Source organism: Strix aluco, chromosome 4 (assembly GCF_031877795.1).
Source record: "Strix aluco isolate bStrAlu1 chromosome 4, bStrAlu1.hap1, whole genome shotgun sequence".
In the NCBI taxonomy this organism is placed as follows: Eukaryota; Metazoa; Chordata; class Aves; order Strigiformes; family Strigidae; genus Strix; species Strix aluco.
In genome coordinates this window covers 121,622,044-121,641,296 of record NC_133934.1, presented here as the reverse complement: position 1 = coordinate 121,641,296, position 19,253 = coordinate 121,622,044, and positions in this window count along the sequence as shown.

The following is a 19,253-nucleotide window of genomic DNA, read 5'->3' as shown; positions in this document are numbered from 1 at the left end:
TTTAAATCATCAGAGAGATTTTCCATACATCACTGTCATGATGTTAAAGCCTAAGAGTCAGCAAAACTCTAGCTTGCTGGAGACAGTTATGTCATTAGAAGTCTGAACATCCCAGATCCCCAAGACAGGTGTTTCTAGTGCTGATGGGTAAAGCTATTACATCTTAAAAGACTCCCTGCTCTATGTTCATATAATGTTAGTCAAAATGGTCAAAGCAGAGCAATTTGGAAAACAAATTTCAGCACAAAGGCACTGTGTCATACATGTATTTTTCTGGGACGTTCTTGTGAACCTGATTATTTCTAAAAGAAAAATTCCATTTTCATAGAATCAGAGAATGGTTTGGGCTGGAAGGAACCTTAAAGATCATCCAGTTCCAAACCCCCTGCCATGGGCAGGGACACCTTCCACTAGACCAGGTTGCTCAAAGCCCCGTCCAACCTGGCCTTGAACACTGCCAGGGAGGGGGCAGCCACAGCTTCTCTGAGCAACCTGTGCCAGTGTCTCACTACCCTCACAGGAAAGAATTTCTCCTTATATCTAATCTAAATCTACCCTGTCAGTTTAAAACCATTACCCCTTGTCCTATGGCTACACTTCTTGATAAAGAGCCGCTCCTCAGCTTTCCTGTAGGCCCCCTTTAGGTACTGGAAAGCTGCTGTAAGGTCTCCCTGGAGCCTTCTCCAGACTGACCAACCCCAGCTCTCAGGCTGTCCTCATAAGGGAGGTGCTCCAGCTCCCTGATCATCTTCGTGGCCTCCTCTGGACCCACTCGAGAAGGTTGATATCCTTCTTATATTGGGGGACCCAAAGCTGAACACAGGACTTCCAGGTGGGGTCTCATGAGAGTGTAGGGAAGAAGAATCACCTCCCTTGATCTGCTGGCCACACTTCTCTTGATGCAGCCCAGGATACAGTTGCCTTTCTGGGCTGTGAATGCACATTGCTGGCTCATAGTCAGTTTTCCATCCACTACTATTCCCAAGTCCTTCTCCACAGGACTGCTCTCAATCCACTCATCGCCCAGCCTGTATTTGTTCATGGAATTGCCTCAAACCATATTCAGGACCTGGTGCTTGGCCTTGTTGAACTTCATAAAGTATGCATGGGCCTACCTCTCAAGCAAGACTGTTAAGGTCCCTCTGGATGGCACATCCCTTCCCTCCAGCGTGTCGACTGCATCACACAGGTTGGTGTCATCGGCAAACTCGCTGAAGGTGCACTCGATCCCACTGTCCACGTCTCCAACAAAGATGTTAAATAACACTGGTCCCAGTACTGACCCCTGAGGAACGCCACTTGTCACTGCTCTCCACTTGGACATCGAGCCATTGACCACAACTCTTTGAGTGCAGCCATCCAGCCAATTCCTTATCCACTGTCTGGTCCATCCATCAAATCCATGTCTCTCCAATTTAGAGACAAGGATGTCATGTGAGACAGTGTCAAGAGATTTGCACAAGTCCAGGTAGATGATTTCTTTAACAAAAAATGTTGACGATTTCTGAATGAATGTTTTCTGTGTTGGTCTGAGTATCAGATATTAAAATTGCATGTGTGTGCTTGTCTAAGTGTAGGACAGAGGAAGGAATCCTGCCTTGTGAAAGCTGATAATCCTTTTATCAGGGTTGCAGTAGATGGAGGGTCAGTTTCTTGATCTGATTCTGCAGAGATCCCAGCTGATGCTCTGGCTGCAGAGCCAGAGCTGCACATGGACATTGTGGTAGTTTCCTCAGCAAGGAATCCCCAAGAAAAATAATACTAAGACAAGACTTGGCTCTGTAGGCCATTTGCTGTGTTACATCTAATCTGAGTTACAGCTGCTGTGGTCCCTCTACCTATATCACTGTGATGAGCAACTGAGTAATGTTTCCCAGCACACTGAAACCTGTAGGTATACATCTGCTAGTAAATGGGGAAAAAGAAAGAACAAGAGAAAACTTTGAAAAGAAAAGGCATTGATAAGGTCTTAACTGTCTCATTACATAAAATATACATACTGTATGTTATGTATATAAACATGGTACATACATAACGGTGGCTAGCTGTTACCCATGGCCACTATATATGACCAGAAGAAGTGAGCAGCAAGGTAGAGGCATGTTAGATATTAGAACTGTCTTAAATGGAAGGAGGGCAAAACACCACATCACGCTGCTGGGAACTGCGGAGTCTCTTTTGCAGAAGAGGTTAAAATAAGGGCAGAGCAAGCACATCATGAAGGTTTTCCAGAGACTGATGAATGTTCTTTCAACAACGGTCCTCACCAGAGGATCTCCTGAAGCTCCTTCTGACCCACCGTTTCTACCTCTTGATAATATTTTTGTGAAAAGTTTTCATCCTAGACAGCAAATCTCTGGATTACAAAATTCCAGATCATTCCAGCACTTGCCCAGAAAGTAGGGAGGAGATGCCAAGTCCCACCAGAGTCTGCTGCGGTGTGGTGCCAAACAGCTACATGGCTCCTGACCCCAAACTGAGCCTGCCTGGGGCTGTGCCACGGGGATTAACAAGCTCACCTCCCTTCCCCAACTTGGGCAGCTCTGCACCGCATCCACAGCCCTCAGTGATGTTACATGGCACGTAGTAGGGTAGGGAAGCAGCAAATATATTTTCTAGGCATGTCCACTACAAATAAATCACCCTGTATGAATTATGGAGTGAGATGGGGTACACAGCATGATACGGCTGTTATAAATGCTGGTGTTATTAGTTATGCTGGGGTGCTGGAGGAGACAAATTGGTGTGGACAGAGTGTGGATGTGTGGTATGAAGATTAGGGATGATGGATTAACATTGCATTTCTCCAGGACTGCAGCACTGTCTGAAACCTGTGTGTGGTCAGGCACCCCCATGTCCAGAGAGGCAGAACCTGCTGGTGTAGCAGGGGGGATTTGGTGGCATTATGTGGGTGGCCATATCAGGATATGCAGAAACTGTGATTCATCACTCGGGTCCCCTATTTCTGATTTCCTGCTGCTTCGGAAAAACAAATGGAATTGAAAATGCAAGCCTGTGCAACAGCAGGACTCTCGGGTGTGGCTGTGAGTAACTGACAGGTATAAATTGTAGCCCCTGCAAGCAGTTAGGAGGCCCATGGGAATAAGAGGTATCATAACACGAAAATGAAGGTCAGCTACAATGCTGTGAACATGGAATGATTGCCCACTATATTATAGGGTCTTCAGGAACTAGCAGAACTACCCAGCCTTTCGCAGCCATCGCAGATCAGAGGGCCGCTCAGTGATGCCCATGGGAACCAGGAATGGCTGTGGGGTGGGGCAGAGCCCGAAGCCCCCTCAGGGGGTCCAGTCTGTCTGTAGCTGTCAGGCAGGAGGGATTTGCATTGGGTGTTTTTCACTGTAATATAACTCCCTGGGATTTAATAAACACAGAACAGGAGTGTCAGAGGGAACTCATGAATCTCCCCTGACAATAAAATCCAAATGTTTCTGTGATGCTTATATTCAAACTGAGGCAAAAATAAAAATATTGACTTACTTGCAGTGATCCAACACAGCTTATTTTCACTAAGTTATTTCACCAAAGTATTTTGCAATAAAAATATAAAACCAGAAAAAGAATTAAAGCATTTACAAAGATCTCATTGCAAAATACAGCCCATTTTTCAACCATAGAGATACACCTTTTTTTTTTTTTTTTTTTTTTTTTTTTAAATTGTTTCTGTGCTCAAAGAAAGAGAAGTCACAACTTTGGGAAGAAGGAGAGTTTACACATTTTTCCAAAAGGTTCACAGGTAAAACATTGAAGTGTGTAAGTGACTTAGGAAAGTATGTTTTTCTCTTCAGAAGGGGTGTGGGTTGTTCAGCAATTACTGCCAGGAATGCACTGGGTGATAAAGCTGAATGCAGAGATTTCAGAACAAAAGCAAAACTGGATCACGAAGCAAGGTCCATCAGAGACTTCCTTACTTGCTTGGATGGGGAATCCAAAATCATCAGCATGGGTTTGGAGACAGTTTGTGAACCCTGCTGCATGCTCACGAGCAGTGGCTGCTGGGCACAAAGACAGGTATGGTAGGCAGCATTTGGCTCTGGGCTCTTCCTCATCTTTCACTACTGACAATTCCTCATCTAGGCAGAGGGGGAGGCTTGTGAGATGAGCTGCTCTGAGCCCTCACCTTCTCTTAATGGACTGCTGCTTGCATGCCAACGTGTGACTTGTGCTCAGGGACAGGTACCTGGAATAATTGCTAAAATGAGCTTTAGTTGGAGATGTAATGGACTATGTGGATGGAGTCCAGATGGAGAGACATAATAGACACTCAGCAATGAATTATATCCCCAAACCCCAAGCAACTTTTGCAGATCTGATGTGTAAGGACGCTTTTCACAGCTGCAACTGAAGAGCATTCCGGTAACAGCCTCAGTCTCTGGGAAATTCTGCAGGGATTTTGTGGGCTCTGATCCTTGCTGTACCCTAATTTCCATTCTCTTCACTAGGGCTCTTATGTGGGGAGAGTCTGTTTTCATTTTCAGTCCAAACCATGCAAAAGGCAAATCCTCATCAGCCCCTAGCAGACGTGATGGGCTGATCGTTATTGAAGATGATGTATTTGGGATTTGTAATTAAAATTAAAGCTATTTGCTATAAAACATGTAGAATTTAATTCCTTTCATTAGATATCTTAGGCTAATTGTTGCATCCAGCAGGGAGCAAATGGCATTGTAATTGCTTGATATCTCATGCTGGTTTGGTTAGAAGACGATAGGAATGGGAAAAAGGAGAGATAACTCCGAGAAGGGCTTTATCTTTTTTCTTTGATTTCTGCTTGGTGCCAAGCATTTCTAAAATAAAATAGAATTTTTCAAACTGACTTTCTGTTCCCGTCTCAGTGAGAAGGCTATGAGGTTGAGGAGTTAAAATGCTGTTTTTATTTACCCCTGGAGAGGTGCTGAGACTCTCAGTTGAGGAACGGCACTGTTTTAGGGCTGAGCTTAGTAAGCACTCACTGGTCATGTAGAGTTCTCATGATTATTCTTTCATCCTTCTGCCAGGGAAACCGAGGCACAGAAAGGCAAAGTGATGGGTCTCATGTCACATAACATAAGTGGCAAAGACAAAGACTGATCCCAAAGAGCCTCCCTTTTCTTCTAAGATAAACAGTTCTGAAATGACTGTGTTGAAGTTCAGGAAGGTGATGGAGGTGTGAAATACTAGTGAGCCACGGGAGACTGCTGCCACTCCTGTTCTTTAGCTACTAAATTATAGTCCTCATTCTTCCACAGAATGCACACTAGGCAGAAGAAATCTATTATGGGTGGTGTTTGAGGTAAATAGTGGGGTGTGCACAACTGTGTGTGAGAAATCCAGTTTCTGTTGCATCTCTGAATATGGCATGCAGCTTCCTAAAGTCACCCATGCAATGTCCATACCAGCCTCTCCGTAGGTGCCTCACATGGTGAATAGCAACAGTTCAGTGCTAATCCCAGGATTAACGCAGCTAACCAGGGAAGCATCTCTCAGTGGAGGAACAGTGTGGTGGGTCACACCATGTCTCCTCTTCAGACACTTACAGAGATAGGAACAGGGCATAGAAAACAGGTAGAAAAGTCTGGGGAAAAGAAGATCTGAGAGGAGAGAGTTTGAGTGGAAAACAAGGCAAATTAGTGCAAAGAAATATCAAAAAGCAAATAATCTGTGAAATACAGGTTTAGAGGGAGCACAATACACTCAGGATAAAGCAGATGGCATAGCTGTCCTAGGCTCCCTCTATGCTTGCACGAGGCAAAGAGCCACGACTGGGGGCCTGATGGGTTATGCTGCAGGCAGATGAGGTGCAGGACATTGATGAATCTACAGGGGAGAAGGGAGGTGAGCAGACAAAACTGACAGAGTTTAGCCTTTTAATGGGAATCTGAAGACTAGCGACAGAAGGAAACCTTTCCATGGCAGAGATAAAGGCAGGAAAGTTATCCTTGTCTGTGTTGGAGACTCACAGGACTTGGGAGAGATTACCATGGCAAGGTGAAAATAGCAGGCTCTACAGTGAGTCTTTCTTCTTCTTTCAGTCTTTAACAGGAGACTTTTTCACATCCCTTCGGTACAATAATCGATATAATGCCATCACCGTGGCCTCAGAGAGTCCAGCTCAGTTGGCTGCCCCCATGCCACTCCATCCTCGTAAGTGTGCAAGTCAAAGCCCAGGCAGGAAACTTCAGCCCCCAGCAATGACCCTTTTATTAAAAAGCAGGCTGTGCATGGCCCCAATCACAGTTCAAGAGGCAGATCACACCTCAGTGTTTTAAGGATGTTTTTATGGTACTTGCTGTTTCAGATTCTGAGCACCTTGTCATCTTTATTAACATCCTCTCCCCAGCATTTCTGCAAGATAAGAAAATGCCACTGCCTTGATTTTTTCAGGTGAGGAATAGAGGTTGATTCACAGAGGTCCTTCAGGTGCCACAGATGTCTTCTGACCCTGCACTGAAGCTCATGTACCCCTGAAAGCATCTAAACTTCACACCTGAGCAGGTCACCTCAGGTGTTGGGAGTTAATGAAATTCATAGCCAGGGCTGAAATCAGCTCTGCAAAGGCTCCAAAGAACTGGTATTTAACCAGAAAAAGGTCCTGGTAGCAGGTCCATGGTGTCTGCCTAGAGCATGCTGATCCCTGAGGCAGTGAGGCTGGAGCTGCCACACAGGGATGTGCTAATCCCCAGCTGCAGGTGGGCGCTGTGGTAGGGGGGACATGTGGCTGGCAAAGGGCAAAAGCAGGGTCTGCGAATGGGTGTCTTCTACCCCCACCACTGTGTTTGAAATTGGACTTAGCTGATGGACTTCAGACACTTTGAGTGGTGAAATTTTCTTTTGTGTTTCTAAATATTTAATGTGGTGACTACTTTTCCTGCCCTCCTTTTTATTTTACAAAGAGGTTTGCCACTGGGTTTTTCCAGCCCTTTCTACATGTTGACAATCTCATGTTTTTTCTCCATCTGTGCTGCCAGCTACGACTGACTTTTGCTAATACAGGTACACAGGCACCTTCTGTGTCTTCTACATTTAACTTTTTAAAATAATCTCCCCTTCACATTAAATAAGCTTCTTGTGCATGAATTTTGTCCATGGTATGTATGACATCTAAGTCCAAAAACCAAACCTATATGTAGCTCTGCACCAGGCTATATTAAACTCCTCTAAGCAAGACTCTTTCTAGTGAGCAGAAAGGGAAAAAGTCTCTGTGGCTGCTGTACTGTCAGCTTTCCTATCCAGTTTAATTAGTTCTGTGGAGCTCCTTGACTATAATTTATTCTTCCCTCCTTTTCCTTGTTATATGCGTTAATTATTTTCATGTGGCACACTCAGGGCTCACAGATGAAGTGCAGATCTGGGTGAACATCTCTGCCTCAGGCAGGTGGTCACCCCAGGGAAACACGGCTCTGAGTAGGTACGGGAGGAGAAAATTGTGTATGATAAATCTAAAGTTAGGCAGACTGAAAGGCAGGAATGAAGCAGTGGGAAACTGCTGGCAGTCTGGGTCTTCTGAGTCTCTGTATACAAATACAGAGGTTGATGGAAAGTGGCTTTATGAAACCAGCTTTTGCTGCTAGCTTAAGGGTCAATCCTGCTACAATCCCTTTGTGATTTTAGTTTGGAGCACACAGACAGGACTTGAAGAGAAATAAAACTGCAGCTCCAATTTGAAGTGGTTTTTAGGGGTGTACATGGGGTGTGCCTGGGTGTAGGCTGTCACAGGAGGGAGCAATGGTGGTACCAGGGCACGCATGGCAGATGTCACCTCTGAAGAGAGAGAGTGGGATGAAATCAGCCGCAGGTGACTGATGCTCCTGTCACTGCCATTGGGGCTGCTGGAGCAGTAACCCCCCTCCCTCAAAACCCAAGGGCTGTGGTGAAGCCTGTAGAAACCAGTTTTGTTTATTTGTTAGATAGAGATACATGAAGTGAAAAGCTGACGGTTTCACACCTGTGTCTAAAATTGCTATGGTCATCAATCAGGACCTGAGTTTCCCAAATAGTTCTCCTCTTCTTTAGAAGGAGAGGTAGGGTGCTACTGCCTGATCCTGGGATGACTGCAGGGTCCAGCTCCCAGGTCCTCCTGCTGCTACTTTTATTGTGAGGAAGTAAAAAAAAAAAAAAAAAAAATGTAGGTTTATCTCCACCTTTCCCTTTGCATTTATTTGCTTATAGGGACATAGAGAAATTCAGATAAGCACCCTCCTTTTCTCTGTGGTGGAGCCTTGGTTTGGCAAGGTGAGGGAGGGGACTGCTTACTTCTCTGCAGTACATCCAGATGAAGAGAGTAGCAATCAAGTTCTGCATGATAAGTGTAAAAAATGGTCATTTTATGCTAGAGCATCTCCTGTTGTGCAAGGTAAAATGTTTTTGCATCTTTGTATGACAGAGGCAGAACCACTTAAACACAGTCCAGAGGTATATTCTGGTATCTCCCTAAGCAATGATATTACTGATAACTAACAGACTATCCTGTGGCCATAGTTACTTCTAAATTTATCAGTGGAGAAACAGTTTGTGGGAACTATTGCATCTTGATTTTGTTATTAATCCATCTGTACAGCTGTGTTCTTCCCCACGGTAAATGTCAGATATGGGAATTTGCAGAGTGGACAGAGGAAATACTATGTCTGGAAGGCACAGATTGTTGGCTAAATAACCCCCCGCCCCCAGGAAAGTGTTTGGAGAAATGGAAGCAAGGGGAGAGGAGAGAGGAAATCTGATTCCAAACGCAAAGAGGGAATTTAGTTTAAATACCTCAGCCAATGGAGTAGAGATTTTTAACGTACGACATGAGCAAATGATTCTTTTTTTTGAGTGTTTTGTTTACTGCATAATTTAAAGGACAATTTTCATCGCCCTTTGCTACATAATTGAATTTTTATAGTGCTGTTAATAAAAATATACATCAAATGTGACAATTATTATTCTTCAATGGATTTTTATATAATTTTAGTCTGAGAGAGATATATGAAAACATTAAGGATAACTCTAAAGATGTGTTCTGAAATAATCTCTATGATTTAGTACTTCTTAAAATTAGTGAAATACTTGTATGCGTTGAAATAGTTGTATGTGTTCTCTACTTCTGCAAAGTAATTCTGGGTTTTCAGAGAGAGTCGATATATTTTAACAGTCGTAAAAGAGGGGCCAATCCTGCAGTCACTTTCAGGTAAAAATCCCATTTGTTTCCATGGGAATTTTGTCAGGGTAAGGGAGACGGCTGCATCAAGATGCATAAATGTACGTAAAAAATGTCAGTTCCAGTATGTCATTTGTTTGAGTGTTGAAAACAGCATTATCCTTTCATGTCCCATACAGTGAGGCAGTAAATCATTTTAAAAAGGTTTGGAGATAAAGAAAAATACATTTGACCCTTTGTGCTTGATCCTGGCCTCTTACTTATGTCACTGCCTTGGTTTCTGGGGTCATGCTACAGAACAAAGCTGCAGAATTTAGTTGTGTCCATGAGTGGAACTGCAAATTTCTACAGCTTGCCTTTATGCTTCATGAGATATAAATTGACGAAGTTCAAAAAATTATTTCCTTGTCTTTTTTATTAATGGGGGGGGGAACAAGACACATTAAATATCTGTCACTAGATTTATTTGGGACAGTAGTTTCCAGCTGAAGCATTTCTTAAAAGTATATTTATCCTTTGAAGAAGAAATGGTGTTATTTCCAGAATGGAGAAAATGATGATTTAAATATGTTTTCTGATAATGAATAATCTGTTTTCTTTGTTAATGAACAGTAATTTTCTGGCTACCTCCAGAGGAATTAAGCTCATGGATTATATAATACATCTGTGAAAGCTTATCTCATTGCCCAGTAATTGTGACCTCATTGTGGATTGTGCAATTAAGCATTAAGATACTATTTGGCACCATAGTTAATTGTGTTTTACTTTTCTGATATGCTTGTTGACAATACGGAACAAAATTACCGATAACAGCAGAGGGGTGGGAGGAACAGCACTATCTAAGCACTGTCCCTACGAAGCACTGCAGGTGCCCCTCTCCAGTGTGGAGGAGATAATTAAGCAGACAAAGAGCTAATGACAGGGGGGAGACTGTCACATCCAGTGTGAAGGCTTTTAGGACAGGCCCCAAAGTCCTTTTGCTTTTGAACCAATCTGTTATGCTGAAAGAGGCAGATGGGTTCAACATGTGAGGGAGTAGTTTTGCAGGGCAGATTTGAGGATATGTCTTTTGGACATTTTCCTGCACCAAGTCATAGCTTCACAAATATAAATGGTTGTTTGGGAATATGCAAAGCAGCAACATTTTAGAAACATTTTTTGGGAAATTGTGCCCAAAATATAGATGCTAATCAAGTTGAAGGTGGTGTTTGGAGACATAGTGAGAGAGAGGAGATCAAGATAAGAAAAAAAGCAATGTTTACAGGCAAAGATAAATGACTCAACACTGGGAAAGGATCTCAACTCTTCTGACCCTCCAACCAATGTGCCAAAATCTTCAGGTGACCAAGAGCCAGGAGATGCTTACCTGGTACCTCAGAGAGAGCAGGAACTTTGGGAATGGTTCATGGGCAGGAACTTACATGATTACAACATTAATTGCAAAGCAGAGATTCTCATGTAGCTCTCCTGTAGGACAACTCATTGTAGACACTTTTGTTGACTCAGTGGATTTTCTTGTCCTCCCCATTAAGGACTTATGTTGTGCATTTCTCCCTGCACCAGCAGTGTCCTTCTGCTTACTGCATGACATGGCTGATCCTGAAAGCCAGCTCTGAGTTGCTGAAGGGCTGCAGGTCACCATGTGCTAATGCACAGGAACCTGAATGTGAAATAGGGTGGAAAGAAGAAATAAATTTTTGGTTCTTTCATGCTGAGAGAAGCCAGAAGTGTAAAAATCCACTGTGACCGATTTCAATAATGCAAAGTGAGGAACTATTAAAGGCTTTTTATTGTGGTGTAGTCAGTCCTTCTCAATTAAACACAGTTCCTCTTGGACCTCCTTCTCTTTGGACTCTGCCATCTTTTGAGTAGTACATCAAGAGTACGGCCTTTTCCGTCATGACATTTTGTACTCGTATATCTTCAGAGTGAGCTTTCTTTCTAATGATCTATTAGTGAAATGCATCATTTGAGTGAGGATGATGATGATGGTGATGATATACTACTCCATGGCTGATGCCATGCAAAGGAAAGAAAAGGTCAGACAACAAATTCAATAGAGTTATTGGATAAAAGTCAGGCAACACATCATCTCTGAGGCCACTTTCCTAATGCTAAGGAGGATTGCTGATACAAGCAATGCATTCCAGGGATCATTTCTTTTACGACTATGCCTGAACTGACCGCTGAACATCAAGGGAAAGCAGTACTTTGTATCATCTGACTTGAGAGAGTATCAAAATAATTTTGTGTTTGAGACTATGCATATGATAGTTCAGTATCAAATCCCCAGGGAGTGTCTAGTTTCTGTTCTTCTGTATATGCTTCTGTCTTCTGGGTGCACATTCAAAAATGTCACATGTATGTCTCTCTGCCTAGGCTAGTTCTAAATCATGTGCATCTTTGTGGAACTTGATCACTTGGTTCGCTGCAATCATATAAGCTTCTTTGTGAGTTGAAGTTACCAGTGCAGGATTATAGAATAGCACCTACAAAATTCTTACTTTATTGCAATTGTTTCCTTCATCAAGTCTGAAAATATATTTTAAGATAATTTCCTCTGCCTCTTTCCCACAGCGTTGAAAAGCCCTGCTATGCTCAGGCTGAACAAAAAACATTCAGTGTACCTTAGAGGGAATTTTTAAAAACCAGTCTGGATTTTTCTCTTCTCCTCTCATGTGTCTTGCTTGCTTTCTTAAAGTCCTAGAACTTTGCTGTGGAAGGGCACTGAGAGACACACATAAATAATGTGCAGAGTTGTATCCCAATGTGGCTTAATTGTTTAATGCCTACTGAAATGTAAATGAAGCTTATGAGAGCGCTAAGAGATTCATCTATCCATCCAAGGTCAATATATTGAGTAAGGTGCAATTTGCTATGGGGGAGGGGGTCTTCCAATGAATATTCTTGATTTTCAGAAAAAGGCTTCAGGCTGGCCTTTTCTTTCAAGCCCCCCATATTTGCATTTGCTGATAATGATGAACGGTTTTGTAGTGCCGAGATGTGACATCTGACTGCTTGATTTTGCCATTTCACACTTGAGAATGACATACAATGCAGCTGCTCAAACAGTGGGAATGTGACCTGGCACTGGCCTTGGATAATTGGAAAGGATGTTTTTGAAGCCAAGGGCGGTTCTGTGCTGTATGGATATTTCAAGATGCTGGGGGTGAGTTGGTGCCAGCAGCCAACTCCCCAACATTCCCTTTTCTGCAAAGCATGGGGTGTACTAGCAGTTGTACTATCGTAAGAGTGGGCAGACATCTCCCAGCTGGAATCTGTGTATGGTCTATGGAGTACTGCAGAATAAATTCAAAACACAATGCATACACTTTGTCTGTTCCACCAGGATTTTACTTTTTTCCCCTGTATCATTGACACGAGACTGATTATTGCTAGGGAAATTGCACAGTCATTTCCCTGGAAATCCTAGCATGTCTGAATGTCTGCCTCCAGTGAGGTCCTCCTTTGTAATGAAGTGAGGAGTTGCTTCTGGGGAGAGGTTACAGGAAGATTCATCCTGCCTTCAGCTGGCTTCCTGAAAAATGCAACCCATTAATAGCTGGAAGGAACTGTCCTAAGGCCTCCAATGCTTGTCTGCTAGTCAGAGGTAGCATACAGAGCATGGAATGGGAATTATCAGGGATTTATTACACCTTAAGGTATAGGAGTCTAAACCACCAAAATCACAGAAATTTACCATGCACAGAATAACTCCTGCAGAAAAAGCTTAGAGAGTCTTTTGGCACTTCTGCTCAGTTTCATAATCTTCATGTCACTTTTTTTCTTTTGTTTCAAGAAACACATGATCAGGAATGCCGCTGCTTCTTAATTTGAAGCTGTTTCAATGAACATAAATTGCTTCAGTATTATTAAAGCTTCTCGGCAAGCATGACTTTTTCTGGGTTGAGTTAGGGCATCTAACAAGATAGAAAAATGAGAAGTCTGAAGGTTTGCTTGTTTTTAAAAGCTTGAGCAAATTTCTGGTAATGGTGTGTCAAATGTAGCTTGTAAATTATACAATGCCATTTCATGACAACACTTTCAGCTATTCCAGGCTTGATTCTGGTTAAGATAAAACTGCAAACCAGTTTAGCACGTAGAGGTGTGTGTCCATGAATCACAGAGTTAGTCCTAGGAAGGATGGATCCACATGTCTCCATAGCCAAAGCTGTTGTAAATGCAACTGCAAAATAAGTGCTGTAAATATATGTATGCATGTATATTCAGACAAAAGACCCACACACACAGACAAACAAGCTCTGAGTATGTCTGTAGTTATCTGAGATGTGGATATATTATCTATCCTAACTCTGTTTCACTACCTGCTTTCTAGAACAGCTACCATACAGCTGATGATTGATAATTTAAAAGACGCAAACACACATCCCTGTACTATAGTCATAAAAATTTCCTAAGAGCAAAACAAAAGCTCATACTTCTCAGAGAAATCTTCCAGTATGAAGAATTAATAACACTTCAGTATGAAATATTTGTAAATGCATCTTTGCTTCTCAGCATTATAAGTGAATGTCAAGCTAACCTGAACAAAATCGAGTTACCTGCTATTTTTGTCAGTGTTTCCAAATAACACCAAATAGAGCGTAATAATCAATGACAGATCTTTTTCTACCAAGCCCATTTTTTCATGTTAGTTCCTTCTTTTACCGCCTCTGTCACCTCTCCAAGCTATTCCTCTGAATCCCTGCTTAGCCTGGGCTCAGTTTAACTGTGCCCCAACAGTGCAATGATTCACACTACAGTGCCAGTGTCTCCCCATTCCAGAGTCCATGACCTGCAAAATTAACTCATTGCGCCCGCAGCCTGATTTTGCAGTATGCCAAACTTTCTCTTTAAAAATAAATAAATAAATAAATAGAAGAAATGTCATCTTGTTGCTAATGGTATTTGCGTCATTTTGCAGCTGTGTTTGCTTTGAAGTGAGCAGTCAGTGATTTTCAAGTTAGTTAGGTGAAGTGGAAAAATAATGATGGATTCAGTAGTCTTTTGTCACTTTTGGGCCTGAATTTTCCTTATGTCTATGTGAATGTTGGACGTGTACTGCCTGCCGGTGGTGAAAAATAGATTCCAGAGCACGTCCTGCTGAAAAAAAATCTGAGCCATTTAGTTTCTCATCATTTCCCCCCAGTTCCCTTTTATAATGAGTGTTAATAAATAACTTTGAGAAAAATGGCTCATGATCTTTTATCACTCAAATGTGCAACAACGAAAATTAAAATGGAGGAGAAACCGATAAAATGCCTAATACCTCATAAACATTCTTTACCCGAAACAATGAATAATAGGAAATAGAAGCAGCTCTTAATGGGAAGATTTGGAGGTTTGAGACCAATCTTGATTAGGCTTTTTCCCCTAATTTGTTGTACAGCTCTTTCAAGACAGAATAATATAGGTCAATAGCTGACTTACTTAAAAATCTTTAAGAACTGGAATGATTAGTGGTTTGAGCAAGAGCCATTAGCCAATTCACCATCTTGTGCTCTTTCAAAGATGAGCTTGTCTTTGGGTAAGAAGCATAAATCTAAAACTCCAAATTCCACTGTTTGCACAAGATAAATCAATACTCAGTCCTACTGACGGATTCATTGATTTGGACAAAAGGAAGGAAGGTCTGATGGTTACAAGTTCTTTTTTGATCTTGCTTTTTTCAGGAAATTATATTTATGGTACTGTGTATGCCTGTCTCCCTGATGGACTCTACTACCCAATTTCAGCCAGATTTCAGCCAGTGTGCAAGATGTTAAAGGCATTGGGGTCTGAGAGTTTTGTGAAAACAAGAGGTGGAGTTTGGAAGCAAAAGTGAGGATGCCAGGTACATCCTACTTGCATCAGTAAAGACTTCTCCAAAGCTCCTGGGGCATGTTTTCTGATGTGTCAATCCATAGACAGCAGCTCCCAGCCTTTGTTTGCTCTTGAGCTCAGTCCATAGCTCAGCCTAAGTTACTGTTTCACGCAATACTGAGCAAGAGAATTTGACTTCTCAGGACCCCAAGATCCTTTCTTGTTATCCAGGGAGAAAACTCCATTTTCCTGGCCTGTATCACCCATTTTGGGTTTAAGCGATTTGGGATGAAATCAAGGTTTTTCAACTACAGTATTAGGGCCAAGGAACTCTGTCCTGACTGAAGTGCTGGGGTGCCACTGAAATATGGACAATGTGTTCACATACCTCAAACACCTCCTGTCTCCTCAGGCCCATATCTCAATTCCTTCTCAAAGCAGAAAGGCAACTCACTAACTCTTGACCTGAGTGCAAGTAACTGCAGAGCAGAAGGCATTTTTCCAGGTCTGGCAAAAATGCAAAACGAAATAGGTTACCATAACTCTCTTCCTTCACTTTCCCAGCTTTCCCAGTATTTTTACCTTCCAATATGTAGATGACTTACTCGAACCCCAAGCTCCCTCTGGCAAGCAGTGACTTCACATAAACTCTTTCTACCTGCCAGCCATCAAACCATGAGTTGTTGGAGAGAGGAAAATATCTCTACAGAGGAAAATATGTAAGGCGGTGCAATTGGCTTTTTAGGGCCATTTAAAGGCAGCAGCCAGTGAAGGAAAGGGTTGTGTGGGGTGGTGAAGTGTAAATTTTTGTGGTTAATAATCATCACACAGTTTCCTTCTGCAAACTTCCTTCTGCGGCTCCTCTCATTAAATGGGAAATCAGGCAAAAAGCTTTTGATGTTGCTTTTATCTGTGCCTGGTGGGTTTCCCCTCTTTCACACTGTTGTGTTGAGGGAAAATTGTCACCCTGGCTAGTCTTGCTGATGGAGGAGAGCAACAAGGGCTCAGATCCACACTGGAGCACCTAGCTTGCCCCATGTACCGAAGATGTTCACAATTAGCAATGATCATTATCATCAGGCAAGTGATTCATAAATATTCCATAAAACAGGGCCCTGGACTGCACAAGAAACAACAAATATTGTAGCAGATTTATTAGTGGAGCATGAAACATTCATATTTTTCAGATGACAGGGCAGATGATGACTGTGTTATGCTAGCAAACAGGATGAACCTTATTCGAAAAGTGTCTCGTAGGTGATGGCTAGATGTGACAGCAAGATGAATTAAGGTCTCTGAGCATCAAGATGGTGTGATAGACCCTGGAAATTCAAAACTAAACACCAGTGGTATCCTTCAGAAAGCAGCTGAGCTTTCTTGGTGTAAGTCAAGCCACAGTCTTGATAATTGTGGTGTCCTAGTGACATTGGCAGGGATTGAATTTTCCTGTCATATTTTAGCAGGGCGGTTTACCAGAATAAATGTTTAGAGCTTCATATTAGAGTTATAGTTAGCAAGAGATTGAGTGAAACTGCTGTGCCCCAGAGAACTAGACTTTGGCAAACAACTATGTGGAAGGATTTTTGAGCCAGTGACAGCTTCCTTTTCTATTCATTAAACACATTACACCCCAAACCAAAGAGCTGGACTGGGGTGTCTCTGTGCAAAAAGCTGATTGAAGAGGACACCTGAATAAGATCCAACTCGAAGTTGCAGCCTAGGTAGGTCTAATGGAGTAAGTAACAGGACAATATGTAACTTAAACAGTCAAGCTTTTTGGAGTTACTAGTGTTTAATTACACCCATGTCAGTTCTTGAAGAGAACGGAAAAGGCCATGGAGTAGAATCAAATAGGACTTTTCCTCAGCCATCAGCTGACAAGAGGGAGAGACTGGCATCTTTATCTTTTCTGTATTTTTTTATCCCCTTCCAGGATTTGCTATTTTGAGTTGACACTTTTTTTGATATAAGCACATTTCCAGATGACAGATCTTTCCACCTTTCACTCTGTTACCACGTTTAAATACATTTCCTTGAAGCAGCCCAGTATGTGAATGAGTTTCACACCTCCTTTAAAATGTATATGCAGGTGGATCAAAACTGTGCCTGAGATGGCAGCTAGCCTGACTTATATCCTGGGAATGTGTCCCCTGTGAAACTTCACTGTATACATCAAGATCATCTACCTTTCACACTCAAATACTTTGAACTCAGCCACATCCTGACAAATTGTAATGGTTTCCTTCAAACAGAGAAGGGAGGATGTCGTGCACCAAGGTGTGCTTTTTCTTTTCTTTCTCAAGCATGAAGTAAGTTTTGTCTGTCTTTTTTTTTGTAGTGAAATCTGCAAAATCCAAAATAAAAAAAAACCCTCAGAGCCAAAATCTGATCTCTTCCTTGTTTTTGGGGGTGTTTAACATTGTGCGTAGTTATTTTAGTCAATACTGGACTAATTCACACCAGTGTCTGTGTTTGCTTCCATTTCGTTGAAGAATGAATTGTTATTATATACTATAGTCAGTCATCTCAAATTTGTCTGGTGCCACTAAGACACTCATTTATCTGCCCTCTTACAGGCCCCATTCATTCATGTCCAACACTAAAGGGTTTGTGTCTTCATCTTAGCAACGATCTGAGCTTCATGATGAATATTTTGATATTTTTGTTGCTGGAGGACTTGAGACATTATGGGAGGCCTGCAGGACTTGAGAAGACTGCCTGTCTTTTATCCATATTACACAGTAGCTGTGTTGGCTGTAAGCAAGATGAGAGTCCTTGAGGTTTAGCCTATTTCCATTTTCAGGCTGGTTGGTTCTAGCTACAAGCACTGCTGGACTAGTGGGAGAAAAAATATAGGTAAGAAAAATCTGTGTTCCAAATTAAACATGGGATGAAGGCTTGGTCTCGACAAGCCTATGATGAGAAGAAAACCAATTTTTCTGCAATTCCATACTTCAGACTTTTCTAAACTGTGCCCTGAAGTAATTGGTTCACTACTCAGAGGTCAGGCAGACAAGGCTGTCCTTTGGCAGAGAACTTCCCCATGCCATGACTGCTACCTGGAACATCAGCAGCTCCATTGGCACGCTGCAGGGACCTCTGCCCAGAGTTATCCTTGCTTGCTGTTCCCATCTGTCTGGACAGACCACTGCAAGCAGATCCAAGCAGAGCTGAACTTTTCCCAAGGAGAAATTGGGCTTCCACCTTTGCAACTGCAAACAGGCAATACTTCCCCTCCTTTAAGCAAACCTAGAATTTCTGCCATAGAAGAACAATATTTCTTGGGTTTTATTATAGGCATATTGTGGCATCTGTGGCCCCGTCTTTGTGTTTTAAGCCAATGTGGCCTCTACCTCCCCTCTGCTCTGGATTGAAGGTATGAGGTTCCCATGCTCTCATGCTTGTCCAGCATTTCTTAGTCAAGCTAAAGTTTGTAGGGAGAGAGAATTTCTTTTAAAATTAGAACAGCTGATAGAGTTGGAAGAAAAGGCGATGAACTTTCAGTCTTCAGTTCTCTCTGGAGTGTCTAGCATTATGAGCAATGCTTATGGATTCATTCCTGGAAAATGGATATAATCCTAATTTTAGTTATTTTGTCAGTATGATACGAAATAATTTTATATGCTTTTGAACAGTATTTAAACAATTGGATGAAAGGGCACTTATTGCTGAAATAGATTTGAACCTGCTAGTGCAGGATGTTCAGTGCAAGCTGAATTGCCTTTTGTGCCTGGCACAATACATTCCCTTTTTATTCTCTCATACCGTGAAATCCAGGACTAAAAGTTACATGTTTGGCAACAAGTAGGTCTCACAGGAGTTTGGATGTCAGAGTAGAATGGGCTTTCATTGCGTAATGAAAAGAAAAAAGGGAATAAACCCCTAAAAAAGAATTTTACCTAATTCTTCCCATGGACATTGTGTTATTAGAGTAGCTAGTGAGTTAAAACAACATTTGAAATCCCAACAAGCCAAGAAAGATCATAAAACTGCAAGGAGCAAGAAAAAGAGCACACAGCACACAAACAATGTAAATTAAGACAAAGAAAATGACTGTAAATGCCAGCAGTCCCTAAAACATTAGGGACTAATTTCTAACAAACGATTAGCTGCATGGGGAATTGTCAAACATTATTAAATATAATTTGCTACATCTGTTTTATTATAGAATTCATTTGGCACATATGCTATTTACGTTGTACAGTATTTGGTTTTTTTCTTTGTATACTGTTTTTTTCTTTAAGCCTTACCTGACACCCAAGCGTAGTACAGCAAGTGGGTTAGGATTTATTTTACTTCAGCTGTAGGAACTCAA